We start from the raw sequence: 19,498 nt of genomic DNA, 5'->3' as shown, positions 1-19,498 counted from the left end.
CATCCCAGAACACTATGGGCAATTTAGCATTGCAAAGATCTAATCACAGAATTTCCTCAATAATAAGTTCTGCTCACCAAGGATGCCATTCTGCATCTTCTGCGACCTGTAGCTAATGAGATCATGGGTCATAATATATTGGAGCAAAATTAGGCCATTCGGCCCACTGAGTCTATTCCATCACTCAATCATGATTAATATGTATCTCAACCCCATTCTCCTCCTTTTCTCCCTGGAACTTTTGATCCTCGTACTTATCAAGAACCTGTCCATCTCTGTCTTACATACATTGCATGACTTGGCCTCCACAGTGCTCTGTGGCAATGTGTTCTACAAATTCAGCAACTGAAGAAATTCCTCCTCATCTCACTTCTAAAGGGTCGTTCTTTCACTCTGAGGCTGTTCTTTCACTCTGAGGCTGTGCTTTCTGGTCCTAGTCTCTCCTACTCGTGGAAACATCTCCATATATATTCTTCACAGGCCATTCAGTGTTCTGTAATTGTCCAGAATTAGATCTCTAACTTAGAATAGTTCAGCAACTATTCACCACACAGCTGCTCAATCTCTGCTGATAAGACTGCCCAATTTGATGCACCCAAGCTCCATAAGATAAACAGTTCAAGTTAGCTAACATTGCCCTGTGTTTTTTTCAAACCTCAGTTTCCTGAGTTACACAAAGCAAAAACTTTGCATATGTTTCCCTGAGCCCAGCTCTCAGCTGAACCGACTAGCAACTGGCGTTTCTTCTGAAATTCAACAGTTCAGAACTATTGCAGCTCCTACTCCAATGAGCACCAGTTTATCAGATTAAACAGCAGCATTTAGCGCTATTAAGTTACCTTCTACAGTTTTCCCTCTTGGACTGTCAAGGACTCTTGAAGTGCTATTCAGTGAACAACTGATTGGTGACTTGTGAGCTGTTTTGACTGGCTAATGAAATACGATTATTTATTTTGTGCATATTCAGAAATAACTAGTTTTATGACTGTGAAGTAAAAAACTCATTCTGTAAGTTGCAGAAACCGACAATCCTTTTACAAAATATTACAACACACAAGCTAAAATTCCCTCACTTCTCTATCTAGGTATCTTACATTATCTACTGTTTTCCTGTGTTTCATAGGCATTCTTTGCACATTTGTGGTTCCCACTTGCTTTGGTGGCTTTGCTGTTACTGACAATGTGACTGAAACTTTAAATCTTAACTAATTTAACTCCTTGAATTCACTGACCTTGACTGTATGAAAGCATTAATTATTTTGCACAGGAACCAAATCCATGGGCTTCATATTGACCTGAAAAAGGCCTGAGATAGTGAGGGGTTGGCAGCCTTGCAGCAGCTACCAGCAATATGGCTTAAAAGACCATAGCAAGTGATCATTCATTCTCAGGAAGGGTCCTCCAGCCTCAGGAGAGCATGAAAGTGGGGATAGAGAAATCAGGTTAACTGCAAGCTCATGAGGGAAAAATGGCATAAAGCTGTGGAGAAGACCAAAAACAGAGACGTTGGTACTCTGTGACCAGGGTATAAAGCTGAAAGATAAAATACCTGCAAATGTTAAAGCAGTAGTGTCACTAAAGACTGGCCTCTTCTGAGAGGCGTGACTAATCTATGTGCAATAATGGCAGAGGAGATGACTTTTCTATGTTGTTGGATATCCAATGCAGGTGCTCAAAGTCACCAGATTCCTAATTTTCTGTGCCTCAGATTCATTTCATAGAAGCCCACACATGACATGAATGGCTTTTGTCAGTCAGTTGGACATCACTGCATCAAGCTGGTGACCGATGCTGTCTTCAGAAGGGCCAGCCAGTATATACAATACCAAACTGATATAGGCAGTTAGGCTGAAAGATTCAGTAGGATTCAGCACCATCACTGAATTCTCCCATGTGCATGGCCTCAAGCATGATGCATGTGACATCAAGTCTCTAATACTTCAATAGTGGCTTTCATTAATCTAAAGGATATCTTTCCTTCAATGTCCTTCTTCTGTGACCACTATCGACATTAACCTGAGAGCAGTTACAGCATCTACATTCTCTGGGACTCTTAGGTCCCACAGCTTTTCACCTTCACAGTGGAGACCTAGGAGAGCACAAGACATCCTCTAAGAATAAAGATAAGGAAATTGATGACAAACAGTACTCTCCTGAACTGCATCACCTGATAACCCTTAGGTTGGTGCATGACATTCTTAACATTACCAGATAAACACCAGAAATGGATGAATGATTGCATTAGACCTTTATTAGAAACATCATCTGGAGCAAGCAGAAAAACATTAGGAAAACATAATTAAGCATATAACTAATTATTTTTCTTAATTATCTGTCTTAGTTTTAATCTTAATTACCTCAGGTTTATAATTATTTTATAACTGTTCCCACTTGGTGATCTCCTTGATTGTCAGCTCTGATGGAGGTAGGCTGATGGTTACATTGGTTGTCTTCCAGTTTCATTTTCCATCAAGGTCACCATTGCCTTAAATTTCAGTGGCATGATCAGAGCTTCTATCTCTGGTTTACTGAGGTTTGGAGGTCTCTGTCATGCTGAGGGTGTTCTTCACCCACGCAGGATCTTGCTCTGTTATTGAGGAGCCACTGTCCACAGTCGAACCACACCAGAGGAGCTCCAGAACAGTTGTTCCTCTTTCCTTGTAAAACATGCTTTTATATCCCTATATGAAGACCTGGTGGAAATTCCAGATGGCTCATTTACTCTTTTTTTTTATTTCCACTATTGCCATTAGTGCAATGTCCATTGCCTGTAAGCCTGCATGCATTGCTAGCATCTACTGATTGGTCTGATGGACTTGGTTCTGCAGGAGTCTCTAATCTTATTAATGAGGACAATAAGTATCAAGTAAGGAGGTTACATTAATCCTATATAGAACACTGATTCAGCATCAGCTGAGTATTGTGTTCAATCCAATTTAGGAAAAATCATCCCAGTTACATGGATAGATTGGAAAAATTGGGACTGTTTACTTTGGAAAAGATAATATTGAACAGATATTTGATAGATCTGAAAACCATAGACACATCTATGATTTGTTTTCATAGATAAAGTTTTCTCATTGGTGGAAGGACAAGGGCCACAGATTTAAAGTCATTGGCAAAAGAAGCAATAAAGACATGGAGATAATCTTTCTTCATGCAGCAAGTGGATAGAATCTTGAATGTTCTACCTGACAGTGTGATACAGACAGGTTCAATTAAGCAGTCAAGAGGAATTTGGACTGTTAGCTGAAAACAAAGGATGTGAAGGACTGTAGGAGAAGGCAAAGATGTGAATGTAGGTAAAGTGATCCAATGAAAAGTTGGTGTGGACATGATGAACCTAATGACCTCCTTGCTGTAACCATTCTGTGATTGCGTGAGTGTAATTGAACTTGTGTTTTTTGTTATCACAGAGTGCAGTCAAAATTAGCTACTAAAGGTGTCAATTTTATACTACTCCTCTTTTAATGGAGGAGATTAGGTGCTCTGATCATGGCCTGAATGGACTTCTGGATAGTTGCTGGAAATATTGCTAATGCAAAGGATGTTTAGGGCTTAGAGGTTGATGGGCTTTAAAACATGGCACCAACATTTCTTCCACATCATGGATGCTGATATTGTCTCAAAGTCTACCTGCTGGCTGTTATTTAGCCAGCTGGCATGAATTGCTGCATGAACTGGAGCGGAAGGATCTTCTCTTTCTCTCCAGATACCACAAAATACCGACCAATGTGCCAGTGAGTTCCTGAGACAATAAATGATTGCTTTTCCGTCAAGTGTAGAAATAACAATCAATATATTCAATTATTCCTGTTAATTTCTCAATTTTGTTTAATGTTGATGTTCTTCTCTTGTCCATTTCACATCAGATGACCATCATTCAAGTGTTTAATTTGTTTATCTGCTTAGTTTCTAAAGCAGGAGTTATTGGCTGACCTTCTCATCGTACTTGGACAATGCCCATCATTCAGCAATCAAGTGTTTGCCAATCTTCTCTCAGGAATTAATCGCTTTGTAGATTATCTCTGGCAGATACGACAGGTACTGAAACTACATTTCTCTGGTTAATGAACTTTATGCAGAGGTACCTTGATTATCTGGCATTCAATTATCCGAATTTCAGATTATCCGGCAAGATCACAAGGTCCTGATACTTGGCTAAACTACGTTATCTAGCATTTGATGATCCGGAATCTGATTAACCGAACGGAATACTCCCTGCCCATATTATTTGGATAATCAAGGTTCTTCTGTAATACATTGCCATTGTAAGCAATCTGGCACTCAGATCAAAACTATCTACTTGTTTTTGAATTAAGGTGCTGTATATATTAAACCATTAAGGTTCCCATGCATTCAGTAATTTGTCTGAGGGCCAAAATGTAACGTGCCTGCACAATTTTAACCCCAGTACATTTTAGAAGGTTAGGTAGCACATCCCTAGAAAATAGGTCCAGGGTATTTAACTCACATCTTGCACCAAAAGCTCACAGAAAATTTTCAGAACCAATAAATTGACACACCGAAAGCCCACTCTACTACCTGGCAGACCTGATCTGTACAGAGCACAAATTCACCACTTTCTGTAGGATATTGCATTTTTTTTAGATTACTTAAAGTGTGGAAACAGGCCCTTCGGCCCAACAAGTCCACACTGACCCTCCGAAGCACAACCCACCCAGACCCATTCCCCTACATTTACCCCTTCACCTAACACTACGGGCAATTTAGCATGGCCAATTCACCTAACCTGCACATCTTTGTACTGTGGGATGAAACCGGAGCACCCGGAGAAAACGCACGCAGACACTGGGAGAATGTGCAAGCTCCACACAGACAGTTGCCCAAGGCGGGAATTGAACCCGGGTCTCTGGCGTTGTGAGGCAGCAGTGCTAACCACTGTGCCACTGTGCTGCCCACATTGTTGGAAAAGTACATTTCATATAAATTAGTCGCAGACATACCCCCCCACCCACTTCAGGTTCTCTCCGACCTCTTGAGGTATTGCTTTAAAAAGTCAGCATAAAGAATAAAATAATCTTTTCAGTCAGTGACATGTGACTCCAGAAAAACCAAACCTATCAGACATGGAGAAGTATTGACAAATTAGTGGGTCCAAGGCCATCATCCCCAGGATCTATATTCAGTGCAGGAATTGCTTCAGTGATTTCTCGCAAGTAGCAAGGGCATGTGCATCTCTTCATTTTTCCATTGACCAATACTTTGTAAAATCTGCCTTCTTCTCTACCAGAATTCCATTTCCTCTAATACATCTTTCAGCAATATTTCTCTTTGTAAATGCATATTCGCTTCAGCCAATATGTAAGAGACTCATCTTATCTTTGTTCTCAACCCAATATCCACTAGGACAAGTGTCTTTTTGTTTGCTAGCATTTGTACAATAGCCACCTTTTCTTATGAATTTTACTTGATTACATTGCACATTCCAATTTTCAGGTTAAGACCATCCCCACACCTCCGCACTCTCCTGTATCCAAGGAAAAGTAATCTTTTTCATTTCTCTCCATCTCTCTGTGTCTCTCCAGAGGACAAAATATATCTATCAGATACAAGATTTTAAGCTGGAACAAATCCTCTGACTACTACTTACATCTCTTAATGGACCACTAAAAATCTCCCCGACAGTTTGACTACATGAAATTGCATTCTAAAGCCTGTCACCTGCTTCTGTCCAGCCTCCTGAAGCATGCCTTTTTTTCCCACTTTCCTCCCAATCCACCCAAACACTCACAGTCTGTCCTAAGAAGATAACCCACACAAGGAAAACCTTTATGAGCAGCACTGTCACACAGTTAGAACTATTAAGTGGCAGCACAGATAATTGAATCCGAGTCGGATTCGGAAGTGACCTAGACTAGAGAAAAACCAGTACTAATAAACAACAACCGGTACAAGTGGCAGGAGAGAGCTCACTACAGGGCAAGTCCTTTTTTCTTTTCTGAGAAGGGTAACAGAAATGCAAACCACAAGGTTGAGGAGAAAGATACTTGATTTACTGAAGTAGTCATATGAGGTATTGGAAGACCTACCAAGGATTTAAGTGCCATGGCATGCATTTGTGTAGGTGTGTATTTGTAGAATATGTCATGTAATCTCGAAGGATATCAGTAGCTAAATCAGTCTATTGAGATGCTGCGGTCAAAACCTCCACTAGTGTAAATGCAACAACTTCTGCAATTTTGTTAGAACTTTGGTGGCTGCTATGCAGTCTCTTGGCTTAAATCTATGTTGCACTTTGGGAAGACAAGTCTCTACGTTCAGCAAAGTGAAGCAGTTATAGTCTGTAAATTATATTCTAATTGATTTGCAAATTGAGCTGAGCATAGACGGAAGGAGTTTAGCACTTTTTTTTGTTTCTCCTTCCGACACCGAATACATGTACTGATTATTTCTCTTTAAAAATTACTCCTAACTATTCTTGAATAAACAGACTCAGTATTAACTTCAAAGGAATAAAGTTTTCAGAATCTGATACCTTATTTTTCTTGAAATAAGTTTGGTAAACAACCAGCAGGAACTTCTAAAAGCAATCTACTCCAACAGGTCATCTACTAAACAGCATCAATGAAATTGGATGTACTGCACATACAGACTACACTGTCTCCATTTACCTCAGAGTCATCAGTCTGAGAAAAACAGTAATAAATGCTCAGGATTTGAAGAGTGGCTGAAATTTCCAAGGAAAGAAATTAAATGAGAAATTACATTCAAGAGAAAACTGAATGACTAATACTAATCATTTATTTGTAAAACAACTTCTTTTCTTGAAAGCTTTGTTTTGGAAGATTATGTATTTCAGTTCTAGAAAAACTAAAAAAAAATTCAGAAACTTATTTTGCATGATTTTTAGGGAAATGTAAACTCACTATTGGCAAATATTACATTTACAAGATGAGCTTGCATCAGCAGTTACAGTTGTTAATGTGGCCATATGAATTTGTAATGAATGAAATGACTCAAAAATGTTATAAAAGGAAACATAAGCAGATGGAAGAAAAGATACGGTGTATTAAATATGTTAGAATAAGAGCACCTATTTCAACATCTGTGAAATATGGTTTCTGACTAATTTTGTTCTTCGTTATTTTCAATCAGCTGAAGTAGTATCAGACTTACTGAGACAGAACTGTTAAACTGGTTTATTTTTGTAATTCCATTGCAATGATTGGCACATTTCAAAATTGGTAAGGTAAAATCAAATGCAGATAAATGTGAAGTGATTAGGTTTGCTAGGAAGAATAGAGAGATCACCTTACTTGGAAAATGCAAGGCTAGCTGGGGTTAGAAAAACAAAATGATTTTTGGAGTACAAACATGTCAATCACTGAAGGTTGTCTCTCACAAGTTAGTAAGACCTTTTAAAAAAGCAAACCAAATACTGTGGTTTATTTCTACTGGTACAAAATTGGAAAGTAGAGAAGTTATGCTAAAGTTGTACCAAATTTTGTTTAGCCAAGTTGAAGAGTACCATGTGTCGTTCTAGTCACCACATTATAAAGAGGATAGAGAAGCACAAGGAATGTTGCAGAGAATGTTGACAAGGATGATGCCAGAAATGTGAAAGTATACATATTAAGAAACGATGGGTGTTGATGTAATCGAATTCTTTAAAATTGCAAAACGTTTTGGTATCATGGACACAGAAAGAATGATTCCACTTGCGGAAAGAATATAGCTATCATCAATGTGAAATAGTCACCAAGAAATCCAAAGAGAATGTGGAATTCACTACAATTGGGAGTGGTTGAAGCAAATGGTATATAAGCATTTAAAGGGAATATAGGCAAACATTTAAGCAAGAAGATTGTACAGAATTACGTTGCTAGATTTAGAAACGTAAAGGAAACTGGAAGAAGGCTCATGTGGAACATAAACACACTGGCATGACTATTTTTATTTGTTTTTCATGGGATAAAAATGTGTTGCCCATCCCTCATGGTCCTTAATGGTGACAATGAGCTGCCACCTTTAATCACTACAGTTCTGTCTGGTGTAGGTAAACCCACAGTACTGTTAGGAAGAGAGTCTGTGTTTCTGAAGGAATGTCACAATAGATTCAAGTCAAATGGTGAAGGACTTATAGGAGAACTTGCAGTTGATTGTGTATCCAAATGCATGCTGCCCTTTTCCTTCTGGAATTTGAGAGTTTGGAAGGTGCTGTCAAAGGTGACTTAATGATTTGCTGCAGTGCACCTTTTCTATGATGCACACTCTACTACTATGCAGGTGGTGGAGGGAGTGAATGTTTGAAGTGATGGATAGATTGATGATAAAGCCTACTTATTTAACCAAGACGCTGTTGACATTGGAGATGTGCACATCTAACAAAGCGAATAGTATTTCATCCCACTCCTGACTTGTGCTTTTCTGGTCAATGGTAAGCCTTCAGAATATTGATGATAAGGGATTCAGGAATTGTAATGTTGTTCAGTGTCATGGAGAAATAGTTTGGTTCTCTCTTGTTGGAAGTGTTCATTTCTTGGCACTTGTGTTGCATGAATGTTACTTGCTATTTGTCAGTCCAAGCCTGTATGTTGTCCAGATTTGCAAATTGAGCTGAACAATGTAAACACCAGTAAACATTCCCATTTCAGACTTTCTATTGGAGGCAAGGTCATTAATGAAGTAGCTAAAAATGATTGGGCATAGGACACTATCCTAAAGAACTCCTGAGGCAATTTGATTGGCATCCAGTAGCCACAACCATCTTCCTTTTTACTGATATAGTCCCAGCATAATGTTGAGTTTTCACCCCGATTCTCATTAGCTTGACATTAACATAAGAAATAGGAGGAGTAAACCGTATGGCCCATTGAGCCTGTTTCACCATTCAATATTATTACGGCTGACCTTTAGCTTCAACTTCACTTTTCTATCCACTCTCTAGATTCTCTGTGATACAAAAAATTGTCTATCTCAGACAAATAATTAGTTTAATGATGGAATTGCCCTTTGAGAGAAAAAAACTAAGAATTCACAACCTTTGAAGTAAATAAATTTCTCCTTTTCGCAATCCTAAATAATGGCCCATATCCTATGTAGTAAACTTGCCAGCAAGTGGAAGCAAACTGTTAGTGTCTACTCATTCAAGCCCTTTCAGAAGTTTGTACATTCCAATTAGACATCTCTAATTTTTCTTTACACTGTAGAATGTAGATTCAATTTAGATTAGATTAGATTAGATTAGATTAGATTACTTACAGTGTGGAAACAGGCCCTTCGGCCCAACAAGTCCACACCGCCCCGTCGAAGTGCAACCCACCCATACCCCTACATTTACCTCTTACCTAACACTACGGGCAATTTAGCATGGCCAATTCACCTGACCTGCACATCTTTGGACTGTGGGAGGAAACCGGAGCACCCGGAGGAAACCCATGCAGACACGGGGAGAACATGCAAACTCCACACAGTCAGTCGCCTCAGGCGGGAATTGAACCCGGGTCTCTGGCGCTGTGAGGCAGCAGTGCTAACCACTGTGCCACCGTGCCGCCCACTAATTTACTGAGCCTAAGTCCTCTCAACCAAGGGAAAGAGAATCTTTGCTGTATCACAATGTAAGTATATATTTCCCTAAATACGGAGGCCAAAATGGAGACCAAAACAGTGTACAGTATTCCATATGTGGTCTCACCTGAGCCTTGTACAAATGTATCACGTTTTCTTTATTCTTACAGATTTATACCTATCCCCATGGCTCCTCATAATCCTCTGCCACCCTATGCCCATCTCCCATGGCCTCATACCTCAGATGGCCCAGTCAACTCATGGTCATTTTTAGCCCCTATGCCAACTTGATTCAACTCTTATCTCACACCCATTACGCTTTACAGTTCCTTCGTGCATGGGCATTAATCAGGTGGCATCAGAAAATAAAGTTACCAGCCTATTAGTTGTGTCACCATTAAGGTGCACCCTCATTTTCTACAAAGCAAATGGTCAATACAATGATTTCTTCAAGGTATTTTTATTATTCACTTTTTTGGATGTGGATATCGCCAACTGGGCCAGCATTGTGGCAATTTTAGGGACAGCTTCATTCAATAACCATACTGTGAAAGAGAAGCAGCAGTTTAATGAGGTTGACAGAGGTTAAACTCTTCAAGGACCTTGCTCAACATTAAGTCAACAGAAGGGTGAAACGCCGATCAATCGTTTATCCTCTTCACTATCAGGACAGATTACCTGAATATGGTTTGGAGGGAGACAAAATCTTGGAAGGAACACATTGCCAAGGTGAGACAGAAACTGGTCTTTTGGGAACACCGTTCCTTCTCCATTGAGGGTAAAAACCTGGCCACCAGATGTAAGGCACTCTCTCTGTTGTTGTGCATGGCTCATTCCCTGAAACTGCGCTGTTGCAGTCACCCAAGCCATCTTCCACTTCAGCTGGAGGTCTAAGATGGACTGCATCAACAGGGACACCATGTACAGAATTCTGGATAAGGTTGGGGGGGAAGGAATGTACCCAATTCGCCCTTGTCCTGATGGCCATCTTTGTGTGCGGCTGCATTAAGCTATATGTCGACACTCAGTACGCAAACACCAAGTGTCACTTTACGGAGGTTCTACCTGTCCCTGGTGTTGCGAAGAATGGGACTGGCCTTGTTGCCATGCAACACTTCAAGTAGTTGGACTGTTCCGTATCACCTGTCCTTTGTGGAGAAATTTGCGAAGAAAATCACCTTTGATCACAAGTCCATCAAGAAGTGATCAGCACATAGCATCCTGAAGACCCTGTGGGAAAAAGAGAAAGTCGATCCAATCGCATGTTTCCCTGAGCAGACTGTCAAAGTCATTTGGCAGAGTGCCGCATCACCAGAACTTTACAATAAGCACCAAGACATCACTTGGTTGGTGGTGAGAAGGGCACTACCTGTGAGATCCTTCTTGTACAGCTGGTGGGTCTAGAACAAAGAAGATTTACAGCCCAGGAACAAGCCTTTCGGCCCTCCAAGCCTGAGCCAATCCAAATCCACTGTCTAAACGTATTGCCCAATTCCTAAGCATCTGTATCCCTCTGCTCCCCACCTACTCATACATCTGTCCAGATGCACCTTGAGTGAATCTACCGTGCCTGCTTCTACTACCTCTGCTGGCAATGCGTTCCAGGCACCTACCCACCCTCTGTGTAAAGTATATCCCCCTTAAACTTTGTACCGCTCATCTCGAATGCGTGACCTCTCATTATTGAATACCTCACCCTGGGAAAAAGCTTATCACTATTCTACCCTGTCTATACCCTTCATGATTTTGTAGACCTCAAACAGATCCCCCCACAATCTCCTTTTCCTCAATCTTCTTTTCCTCAATCTTCTCTGCGCCACAGCATGTTGCCCTTGAAGCACAGTGTCTTCTAGAAGGTACTTTTGCAAAGGAAGTTTGGAGAAAGGTGCAGTGTTTTTTGACAAGGTTCCTCCCAAGCAGATCCCAGACCTAGAACTCTGTGCTGTACAGTCTATTCCCAGGGGAACGCACACTGAGACAAACATCGGTTGCGCTTGGAAGTCCATCAACACAGTGAAAGACACTCTTTCTTTGATCTGCCCGAAACTTGTTGGTCTTCCAGAACAGGGAGTTGACCTCAACCAAGTTTTGCAGACTGGCACGTTTCAAGGTCCAGGACTATGCCCTGAGGGATGCATTAAAGCTTAGGCAGCTGCCCCGAAGGCACAGCGGGGTAAGACCAGTGTCTTAGGTCTTCCTGTTGAAGTTAAATGAAGGTCTGTTCAATTATCAGAACCCCCAACTCCATAGCTCAAATGCATGTAAATAAATATAGTGCTCAAGTAAGAAATGCCTTGGGTTTTTTTTGGATAGACTCAAACTCCAATGTTTGTTTGTTTCCATGATACATATAAAGTTTTTTTTTAAATAAATTAACATTAAGAATGAATTAATATTGAGAGAGAGGAGATGTTAGCAATTTTAGCAGACTTGAGAGTGGATAAATCTTGAGGCTCAGATGAGATTTACTTAAGGCTGCAGAGGAAAGCAAGCGAGGAGCCAAGTGACAGTATGGTGGCTCAGTGGTTAGCACTGCTGCCTCGCAGTGCTAGAGACTTAGGTTCAGTTCCAGCTTCAGGTGACTGTCTGAGTGGAGTTGGCACATTTTCCCTATGCCTGCATGGGTTTCCTCCAGGTGCTGCAGTTTCCTTTCACAGTCCAAAGACCTGCAGGTTAGGTGAATCAGCCATGCTGAATTGTCCCATAGTGACCAGAAATAGGTAGGCTAGGTGGCTTAGCCATTTAAAATGCAGGGTTACAGGAATCGGCTGGGTCTGGTGGGATATTCTTTGGAAGTGGGCTCAATGGACCAAATGACCTGCTTCCACAGTGTAGGGATTTTCTGAATAAAGTATACTTTTTGAAATTAAACTCACTTGCTAAGAAAATGGGTGTAATATTCGTGTTTATAAGAGAACAAAGCAACAGATGAATGTATGAGTGAAACTAGGACAATTGGTTGCAGCGTCTTCTGATTGGTTGGGAAGCATATGTTAAGGTTTTTATAGTTGAGGAAAGAGATGAGTGAAAGTAAATATGGACCCAATTAGTGGCAGGGACAGGTGAAATTTGACTGGGTAATAAGGAGATGAGAGTGAATGCAAACAAATATTTTGCATCAGTTTTCATTATAAAAGCCAGATGAAATGTTCCTGAAGTAATGAGGAACCAAGGGTCCAGCAAGAAGGAACACCAAAAGAAATCAGAAATTAATGAAATTAAGTGGCAATAAATAGACTTGATGATCTGCATCCTCAGATTTTAAAAGAGATATTTGCAGGTAATGGATGCATTGATTTTGATGGTCCAGAAGGCCACGTTTATTATAAATGCTACCACTGGGTGGCACAAAGAGCACACACGCGCTGTGTCATAACCCAGCATTATGGAAATGACAGAAGGAAGTAGCACTACTGGATGGTGCTGGAAGTGTCAATAATGGAGGCAAGTGCAAATAATGGGGCAGGTCCTAAACAGCTTCAAGTAGGCTTCCCTAGCAGGGAGAGGGAGAAGGGTCAAGCAGCAGCTGGAGAGCACCCGTGACCAGTTGTCCACATCCCAATTCTGACTTCTCCTTCTACCACCACCACCCCCCACCACCACCACCTCTTACCCAATCCAACCTTCCACAGAGTATGGTGATATATCATCACTGCACGCACAGAAGATTCTTGCAGTCTGTCACAACCAAGTTACATCTGTGCGTGGATGGTTGCCATATTGCATTTTTTATAATTATTCCAGTTCCAGAATTTGTTGAATCCTAAGACAGTTTTCAAGAATTGGAAAGTACCAAACAGAATCCTACTATTTAAGAAATGAGGATGTGAAAAACATGGGAACTAAGTGCTAGTTATCCTAACATCTCTAGTAGACAAAATGCTAAAATCTGTAATTAAGGACATGGTAAATGAAAACTTAGAAAATTAGCATGTGAGTAAACAGAGTCTGTGGAGTTTGTGAATGGCAAATTGTCTTTGGCAAAGGCTTTAGAGACTTTTGAGGATGTAACTAGTAAGATAAATGGGGGAGTCAGTGAATGTAATTACATAAATTTACAAAAGAATTAGAAAGTCATATAAGAAGTTATTATTCAAAATTAGAACTCATGGGATTGGACAATAATATGGATTTAAGATTGTTTCATGGCCTGAAACCAGACAGTAAGAATAAATGGGACATTTCCTGCCTGGCAGGCCATAATTAACAGAGCATAGCAGGATTCAGTAGGTATCAATGATTTTTGTATTAATGATTTAGCTGAAAGGGCTGAGCGTAATGTATCTAAGTTTGGTGGCAACATAAAGTTGGTTGCGAGCAAGCAGCTATAAGCTACCTGAAAATAAAAAATTGGCCCAAATATCTTAGAAGTACTTCTGAAGAAGTACTTGAAGCAAGGTTTAAAAAAAAATTAAGAAATTCCAAAAATGCAGGCACATTTAAATTATAACACCATATTCCTAACCACTTTGTTGTTCATGGATGCCTAGTGAATCTGAGTGCTTACTTAAAAGGAAAATCCTCATATCCAGCTTGTGCCCTCCCTACGTGGCAGTCTACACCCTCCTATCTGGTTGCTGCCTGACCTGCTGTGCTTTTCCAGCACCACATTCTCGACCCTGATCTCCAGCATCTGCAGTCCTCACTTTCTCCTACCTGATCAGGTATACCCTAGAACTCTGTGGGAAGCTAGGGAAGTGACTGCATCTTCGATAGTCACAAGTGAGGTGTCGGAAGACTGGAGGTTGGCTAACGTGGTGTCACTCTTTAAGAAAGGTGGTAAGGAAAAGCCAGGGAACTATAGACTGGTGAGCCTGACATCAGTAGTGTGCAAGTTGTTGGAGGGAATCCTGAGGGACAGAATTTACATGTATTTGGAAAAGCAAGGACCGATTAGGGATAGTCAGCATGGCTTTGTCTGTTGGAAGTCATGTCTCATGAACTTGATTGAGTTTTTTGAAGAAGTAACAAAGAGGATTGATGAGGGCACAACAATGGATGTGCTATATACGGACTTAAGTAAGGCAATCGACAAGGTTCCCCATGGGAGGCTGGTTAGCAAGGTTAGATCTTATGGAATACAGGGAGAACTAGCCATTTGGATGCAGAACTGGCTCAAAGGCAGAAGACAGAGGGTGGTGGTGGAGGGTTGCTTTTCAGGCTGGAGGCCTGTGACCAGTGGAGTGCCACAAGGATCGGTGCTGGGTCCACTACTTTTTGTCATTTATATAAAATGATTTGGACATGAGCATAGGAGATACAGTTATTAAGTTTGCAGATGACACCAAAATTGGAGGTGTAGTGGACAGAGAAGAGGATTACCTCAGATTACAATGGGATCTTGATCAGGTGAGTCAATGGGCTGTGCAGTTTAATTTAGATAAATGTGAGATGCTGCATTTTGGAAAAGCAAATCAAAGTAGGACTTAATGTAAGATCCTCAGGAGTGTTGCTGAACAAAATGATCGTGGAGCGCAGTTTCACAGTTCCTTGAAAGTAGAATTGCAGGTAGGTACGATAGTGAAGAAGGCATTTGTTATGCTTTCCTTTATTGATCAGAGTATTGAGTATACGAGTTGGAAGGTCATGTTGCAGCTGTACAGGACATTGATTAGGCCACTTTTAGAATATTGTGTGCAGTTCTGATCTTCCTATCAGAAGGATGTTGTGAAAACTAAAAGGGTTCGGGAAAGATTTATACGGATGTTGCCAGGGATGGAGGATTTGAGCTATAGGGAGAGGCTGAACAGGCTGGGACTATTTTACCTGGAGCATCGGAGGCTGAGAGGTGACCTTATAGAGATTTGTAAAATCATGAGGGCATGGATAGGATAAATAGACAAAGTATTTTCCCTGGTTTGTGGGGAGTTCAGAACCAGAGGGCATAGATTTAGGATGAGAGGAGAAAAATATAAAAAGAACCTAAGGAGCGACTTTTTCACGCAGAGTGTGGAACGTATACGGAATGAGCTGCCAGAGGAAGTGGTAGAGGTTGGTACAATTACAGCATTTAAAAGTTGTCTGGATGAGTATATGAATACGAGAAAGTGAGGACTGCAGATGCTGGAGATCAGAGCTGAAAATGTGTTGCTGGAAAAGCGCAGCAGGTCAGGCAGCATCCAAGGAGCAGGAGAATCGCGTTTCGAGCATGAGCCCTTCTTCAGGAATGAGGAAAGTGTGTCCAGCAGGCTAAGATAAAAGGTAGGGAGGAGGGACTTGGGGGAGGGGCGTTGGAAATGCGATTGGTGGAAGGAGGTCAAGGTGAGGGTGATAGGCTGGAGTGGGGGTGGGGGCGGAGAGGTCAGGAAGAAGATTGCAGGTTAGGAAGGCTGAGTTCGAGGGAGTTTGGGGAGACAGGCCGCCTACTTGCGGAACGTTTCAGAGAACACCTCTGGGACACCCGAACCAATCAACCCAACCACCCCGTGGCTCAACACTTCAACTCCCCCTCCCACTCCACCAAGGACATGCAGGTCCTTGGACTCCTCCATCGCCAGACCATAGCAACACGACGGTTGTAGGAAGAGCGCCTCATCTTCAGCCTAGGAACCCTCCAACCACAAGGGGTGAACTCAGATTTCTCCAGTTTCCTCATTTCCCCTCCCCCCACCTTGTCTCAGTCAAATCCCTTGAACTCAGCACCGCCTTCCTAACCTGCAATTTTTTCCCTAAGAAATCCCTCCAATAGCTTCCCAACCACCGATATGAGACTCGTTGGTTTATGGTTTCCTGGCATATCCCTATTTCCTTTCTTGAACAGTGAAACAATATTAACTACTGTCCAGTTCTTGGGGACCTCTGCAGTGGTTAGTGAGAATGCAAAGGTCTTGGTCAAGGCCCCAGCAAACTCCTTTGTTGCCTCTCTCAATAACTTGGGATAGATATTATTGCACCCTGGGGATTTATCCAACTTAATGCTCTTCAAGAAATCCAACACTCATGTCTTTCTTGATCTCAAAATGCCCTAGCATATTAGCATGCTCCACACAAATCTCACCATCCTACATCTTCTGCCTCCAAGCCCAAGTTCCCTCCTTTTCCTTGAGTGGTCCTATCTTCTCCCTAGTTATCCTCTTGTTTTTAATGTATGTATAGAACGTCTTGGAATTTTTTTTAACCCATTTGCCAAGGTCATTTTACGGCTCCTTCTTGCTTTCTTAATTTGAGTTCTTACCTGTTTTCTTTATATTCCTCTCAGGTCCTGTGCAATTTTAGCTTCATAAACCTTACATATGCTTCTGTTTTCCTTTCAACTAAATTCACAACCTATCTCGTTATCCAAGGGTCCCTTACCTTGCCATCCTTCTCCATCCTCCTTACTGGAACATGCCAGTCCTGAACTGTGATCACGAAGCCTTTAAACAACTCATAAATATCAAATGTGGACTTGCCGATAACTGTTCCTCCGGATTAACACTCGCTAGCTCCTGCCTAATACTGATGTAATTTGCCCTCTCCCAACTTAGTACCTTCTCGCAAGTTCATGGCTTATCCTTCTTCATAGCTATCTTAAACCTTAAGGAGTTGTGGTCATTGTTTCCAAATTCCTTTATGACTGAAAGGTCTGTCACTTGGTCAGGCTCATTAACCAATACATGCTCCAGCATGGCCCGTCCTTCAGTTGCACTATCTACATACTGTTTCAAGAAACCTTCTTGGATGCAGTTAACAAATTCTGCACCTTCTAAACTTCTTGCTCTAAGGGATTCCCAGATAATGTTGGGGAAGTTATTGCATCTTTTCATAATTTGCCTATATATTTGTTGTCATTGCATCTTTTCATAATTTGCCTATATATTTGTTATTCATTGTCTCGGTGGCTTGATGGGTATTGGATGGTACAGCTGTTACTTTTATGCAGGTGTAGAGGTGTCCCAAGTAAGTGAGTAGACAATGCAGAGGCCACACAGGGCTTGTGTTGTGATCATTTGGGGAGTGTGACAGTAATTGAGGGAAGATGTTGCAGGCCACAGGGAGAGTGGTAGAAATGATCCTTGACGGGATGTAGATATAGTAGCAAAGAAAGAAAGAATGAATGTGAGGTATCAAAGAGAAGATAGTGTCACTTACGCTGAGAAGAGAAAGTAATTGTCCACCTTCCTACACTACTGTGCATTCTGCCAGATGATTGAGACTGCAATGACCATTATGACAATCACAGGTCAGACTGGCAGAGTGGAGTCATAGCATCCTTTGTTGGTCCTGAGTTGTGGAAAAAAGCACAACAGGTCAGACAGCATCTGAAGAGCAAGAGAGTCAACGTTATGGGCTTAAACCTTCATCAGGACTGGGGAGGAGGATGTTGGGCTAAGAAATAAATGTGGAGGATGGGGCTAGGGGAAAGGTAGTTGGGATGGCGCTAGCTGGGTGAAGGTAGGAGGTGATTGTGATAGGTTGATGGGAATTGTGAATGGATACGTGGGAAGGAAGATGGACAGGTAGGTCAGGTCAAGAGGATGGATCTGATTTGGCAGGTTGGATCTGGGATGAACTGGGGGGAGGGGAGATTTAGAAACTGATGAACTCAGTGTGTAGGTTGTGTGGTTGTAGGCTCCCAAGGCGGAAGATGAGATGTCTCTTCTCCTGGTTGCAGGTGGCCTTGTTTAGGTGATGGAGGAGGTCTAGAATGGACATGGCATGGGGGCAGTTGGGGGGGGGGGGGGGTTGAAATGGATGCTGGGGTTGGTTGGTGTGTATGGATCAGAGATGTTCCCTGAACCATTCCATGAGTTGGCACTCGGATTCTCCGATGTACAGGAGACCACATTTAGAGCAATGGATGCAGTAAATGAAGTTCGAGGATGTGCAAGTAAACCTGTGCCAGATGTGGAATGATCCTTTTGGGCCTTGGACAGAGATGAGGGGGGAGATGTGGATACAGGTTTTGTACCTCATTCGGTGCAGGGGAAGGTGCCAGGTGTGGAGAGGGGTTTAGTGGGGAGTGTGGACCTAACAAGGGAGTCACAGAGAGAATGGTCATTACGGAACACAGATCAGGGTGGAGAGGGAATGGGGGCAAGGTAAAAGAGGTGGAGCACAGCTGCAGAAAGGGAGATCAAGGAGGAGTGTTTGCCTACAGAGTTAATATGGGTGGAGGTAAGAAACAGAAAAGGAGCAGTCACTTGGTTGCGAGTTTTCTGCAGGCCCCCCCAAAAGCAACAGAGACATGGAGGAGCAGATTGGGAGGCAGATTTTGGAAATGTGTAGAAGTAACACAATTGTTGTCATGGGTGATTTAAGCTTCCCTAATATTGTTGGAACCTACTTAGTTCAAATAATTTGGATGGAGTAGTTTTTATCAGGTGTGTCCAGAAAGGTTTCCTGACGCAATATGTAGATAGGCCAATGAGAAAGGAGACCATATTGGATTTGATGCTTGGCAATAAACCATGACAAGTATCAGATCTCTCAGTGGGAGAGCATTTTGGTGATAGTCATCACAACTCCCTGATCTTTACTATAGTCATGGAGAGGGATAGGAGCAGACAGTATGGGAAAGTATTTAATTGGGGGAGAGGGGAATTACAATGCTATTAGGTGGGAACTGGGGCACCTAAATTGGGAAAAGATGTTCTCAGGAAAATGCACAACAGAAATGTGGAAGTTGTTTAGGAAACACCCGCTGATAGTGCTGGACAGGTTTGTCCCACTAGACCAAGGAAGGGATGGTAGGTTGAAAGAACCTTAGGTGACAAGGGATGTGGAAGATCTAGTTAAGTGGAAGAAGGAAGCTTACTTAAGTTTGAGGAGGCAAGGATCAGACAGGGCTTTAGAGAGTTACAAGGTAGCCAGGAAGGAACTGAAGAATGGCCTTAGGAGAGCTAGAAGAGGGCATGAAAAAGCTTTAGTGGGTAGGACTAAGGAAAACCCTAAGGTATTCTACACTTATGTAAGGAACAAGAGGATGGCCAGAGAGAGGGTAGGACCGATCAGGGATAGTGGAGGGAACTTGTGCCTGGGGTCAGAG

This window comes from Chiloscyllium plagiosum, unplaced genomic scaffold, assembly GCF_037043375.1.
Source record: "Chiloscyllium plagiosum isolate Xiang-an unplaced genomic scaffold, Cpla_swu_hap1 HiC_scaffold_10, whole genome shotgun sequence".
In the NCBI taxonomy this organism is placed as follows: Eukaryota; Metazoa; Chordata; class Chondrichthyes; order Orectolobiformes; family Hemiscylliidae; genus Chiloscyllium; species Chiloscyllium plagiosum.
The sequence above is the reverse complement of the archived record's forward strand: the minus strand, read 5'-3'. Positions refer to the sequence as shown.